This window comes from Rhincodon typus, chromosome 1 (genome assembly GCF_021869965.1).
Source record: "Rhincodon typus isolate 14 chromosome 1, sRhiTyp1.1, whole genome shotgun sequence".
In the NCBI taxonomy this organism is placed as follows: domain Eukaryota; kingdom Metazoa; phylum Chordata; class Chondrichthyes; order Orectolobiformes; family Rhincodontidae; genus Rhincodon; species Rhincodon typus.
The window spans coordinates 3,903,222-3,907,696 of NC_063332.1; positions in this window are offsets into that span (position 1 = coordinate 3,903,222).

Genomic DNA, 4,475 nt, shown 5'->3' on the forward strand with positions numbered 1-4,475 from the left:
GCGATGTTCTGGGGCTCATGGGCCGTGCCTGCAGGCCCCAAAGCACAAGACTGCGCTGCCCAGGCTGGTTCCACTGTGGGACTCAGCCCGTGCCCACTCAGCAACTCCACTCTCTTGGGGGGAGGGGGGGCGGTGGGAGAAAGGGAAAACCACAAGAGGAGAGAAAAAAAAATGATGGAAAAAAGCAGTAAAGGAACTGGCGAGCAGAGGAACTCCAACCGGAGTGCCCTACTCTGCTGCCATGGTTAACCTGCATGTTAACCTTAAGAGAATCTTGAACTAGGACACCCGAGTTCCTTTGTCCTTCAGATTTCTGAAGCCTTTCCCCATTTAGAAAATAGTTTACGCCTTATTTTTCGCACCAAAGTATTTATCCTCACATTTGCCCACATTTTATTCCACCTGCCACTTCTTTACCCCTCCTTGCCTGTCCAAGTCCTTGCACAGCCTCCCCAATTCCTCATTACTACCACTGACTCCTGTGCAATTCCAATGGTTACAGGCTGCCATCCTGAAAAACTCTTTTTCTCCCCACACTCTGCATTCTGTAAGTCAACCAATCCTCTGCCCTTGCCCCTAACACCATTATTTAGCAGCCTCCTGTGCAGCATCTTGTCAAAGGCCTTCCAGAAATCTAGATGGATCACCTCCACTCTTTTGTCTAACTTGCTCGTTACCTCCTCAAAGAATCCTAACAGATTTGTCAGGCATGATCTCCCCATGCTGACTCAGCCTTACTTTACTATGCACTTCCAAGTACTCCACAATCTCATCCTTAACAACAGACTCTTAAAATCTTACCAACGACTGAGGTCAGGCTAACTGGCCTATAATTTTCTGTCTCTGTCTCCTTGCCGCCTTAAACAGGGGTGTTACATTAGCTATTTCCAGTCCTCTGGGATTCTCCCTGACTCCAGTGTTTCCTGAAAGATCACCATCAGTGCCTGTACAGTCTCATCAGCTGTCACCTTCAGAACTCTGGAGTACAGCCCATCCAGTGTGGGTGCAGTTTCCCCAGCACCACCACCTTAGTGATGTTCACAATACCCACCTCTGCCCATGACTGTCTTGAAGTATGCTGATGGTGTCTTCCACTATGAAGGCAAATTCAAAGCACACCATTTCTTTGTTCCCCATTTCTATTTCTCAAACTTCGTTTTCCAGTAGTCCAATGTCCACTCTTGCCTCGCCTCAGAATAAATGTATCAATTTCCAATTGGCAGGCAGTGACTAGTGGGGTACCACAGTAATCAATGCTTGGACCTCAGCTATTCACCAAATATATACTAATAATTTCGATGTGGAAACTAAGTGTAAAATCTCCAAGTCTGCAGACGACACAAAGCTGGGTAGGAGGATGAACTGTGAGGAGATTGCGTAAATGCTTCCAATGTGATTTGAACTATGTGTATTGGTGGGCCAGTGCATGGCAGATGAAATATAATGTAGATGAATGTTAGGTTATCCACTTGGGGAGCAAAATCATAGAGGATTCAAATACAAGAGCAGGGATGTCTTGTTACAATTGTATGGGGTTCATTTCCAGCCTTGAGTGACTCTCTGTCTCTACTATCTCTACAGTTGTATGGGCCTTGGTGAGACCACACCTAGGGTATTGTGTGTAGTTTTGGTCTCCTTATCTGAGGAAGGGTGTTCTGACTATGGACAGAGTGCAGTGAAGGTTTACCGAGCTGATTTCTGGGTGTTAGGACTGGTGTGTGACTAGAAACTGAGTCAGTTTGGACGGGATGGCACAGTGGCTCGGTGGTTAGCACTGTTGCCTCACAGCGCCAGGGACTGGTGTTCATTTCCAGCTTTGAGTGACTCACTGTGTGAAATTAGCATGTGTTCCCCGTGTCTCTGTGGGTTTCTGCTGGGAGCTCCGGTTTCCTCCCACAGTCCAAAGATGTGCAGGTGAGGTGGATTGGCCATGCTAAATTGTCCCGTAATGTCCAGGGATGTGCAGGCTAGGTGGATCAACCATGGTGAATGCTGGGTTACGGGCATAGGGTAGGGGTTTGAGTGGGGTGCTCTTCAGAGGGTTGGTGCAGACTCAATGGGCCAAATGACCTCTTTCCACACTGCAGGGATTCTCTGGTTATATAGAAACTGGTTTGGACAGGATAGATACAGGAAGTATGTTTCTGATGTCTGGGGAATCCAGAAGCAGGGGTCACAATCTAAGGATGCTGGGTAGACTATTTAGGACTGAGATGAAATATTACTTTGCCCAGAAAGTGGTTAGCCTATGGAATTTTCTGCCACAGGCAGTGGTTCAGGACAAAATATTGAATAATTTCAAGGAAGAGTTGGGACTAACGGGATAAAAGGGTATGGGGAGAAAGAGGGAACAGAGTGCAGAGTTGGATGATCGGCCATGATCATATTGGCAGAGCAGACTCGTAGGACTGAATGGCCTATCCCTCTTATTTTCTATGTTTTTCTGAGGTACTTTGCCCTGGTGCTGAGTGAGTGAGGAGTCTATTACCCTAGGTGTAGAGTGCATGAGGCAATCGTGCTTCCACAGCTTGGAGGGAGGGCGGAGGCTGTCTTTGTATTTTTGCCTTAATTTTGGGTACCAAACTATCTGTCATTATTGCATCACTAATAAATTTGTTCTGCTTCCCTTTTTAATGCTATTATTTATATATCTGCGTTAAGAAAATGTAGTGTTCGGTTATTCTTGCATTTTGGAAGTGCGTGTCTTTGTTCAGTCAATATACCTGTCATTTCAGGTCACCAATTCAACCCCTACGCAAAGTAATTTAGCTTTATACTTTGTGTTACTCTGTTCTGGTGGGGCAGGAGGTGCAGGGAGTTATTTTAGTCTCATGGCCAACATTGGCCAAATGCTTGTTGAAGGAATACTCATCTCTGGCTGAGAGACATTACTATTGTAATTGGCTGCCATATTTATCTACATGACTGTAAATAGTGAGAGGTAATTTGACTCCAGGGTGTTTGCCTGCTCCAAGAGGGATGGTAGATACTTATTGTTCTCCAGTGGCTGACCAGGAATTATTAAGTGAAGTGAAAGCACATTGCTTTCATACCACAGGGTGGATTGGATGATGAGCAATTGTGTAAGGTGACATGTTCTCACTAAAAGAAGGTTGTGCGGTGAAATTGCTATTTTGGGATTTCTTATGGCGATGTAAATGAGATTGTTTCACTTTTACCTGAGTAATTTGAAATGTGCCGCAGTGTACCTGATTGAAACAGAACAGGAGTGTTTGGACCTCTTGTTCCCAAAGCTCTCTTCCATTTGGTGTTTTTCTTGCACCATGACTGGCCAAGCCTGTTGTATGCTAATTGCTATGATCATCCATGTCAAATTATGTGCCTTTCTAAGATGATAGGTGACCGAGATGACTGAGTAATTACACCATAAGTGTTAAAAACTTAAAAATAACATTATTGTAATGAAATGTCCCAAGGCACTTCAAAGGAGCATTATTAAATTCTTGACAAGACAACCAAATTAGGATACCATTCTTGTAATTAATTTGTGGAATAGGAGATGCATCAGCAATGATTATGATTATGTTGCTTCTTAGTGTTGTTATGGAGGAAATTCAAGTATCTTGATCAAGAATGAATACCAATATATTTCTAAATCAATACGGTATGTAATTTGGAGGTAATAGTCTCTCTCACCTGCTTCCCATCGGGTTTAGGAGCAACCTTGGTTAGTTACTGCAATGCATCTTGTAACTGGGGAGGTTTTGGCATTGTGGTAATGACACTAGACTAATAAACCAGAGACCCAGAACTAATGTCCTGGGGCCATGTGTTTACCACAGCAGCTGGTGCAATGTAAATTTAATTAATAAATCTGAAAGTTAGTCTTGATAATGGTGTCACAGAATGAACAATCTATTGGGTACATTAAAGATGTTTAGGACACAAAACCCACATGCCACTCCAAATCTATAGCACTGTAGTTGACACTTAATTGCTCTCTGTAATGACCGAAGAAGCCATGCATTCGTACCAAACCAATAAGGGTTGAAAAGGAACAAAATAAGGAAAACACCTGTCCTTTTAAGGAAACAAAATCTAACTTTCTTATCTGATCGGCCTACATCAGACTCATAGAAACCCCTTGAGCCTGTTCCACCATTCAGTGACATCGTGGCTGATCCTGGTCTAATTCCATATACTTGCCGTTGGCCCATATCCCATAATACCTTTTGCTTAACAAAAATTTATCAGTCTCAGATTTAAAATTAATGACTGATCCAGCATCCATAGCCATTTATGGAATAGATTTCCAAATATCTACCACCCTTTGTGCATAGAATTGTTTCCCAGCATCTCTTCTGAAAGATCTGGCCATAATTCTCAGATAATGACCATAGTTCTAGAATCCCCAACCAGTGGAAATAGTTTATGTACCCGGTCTTTTCCTGTTAATATTTTAGTGACTGATCAGATCACCCCTTAACTTTATAAATTCTAGAGAAACAAACCTA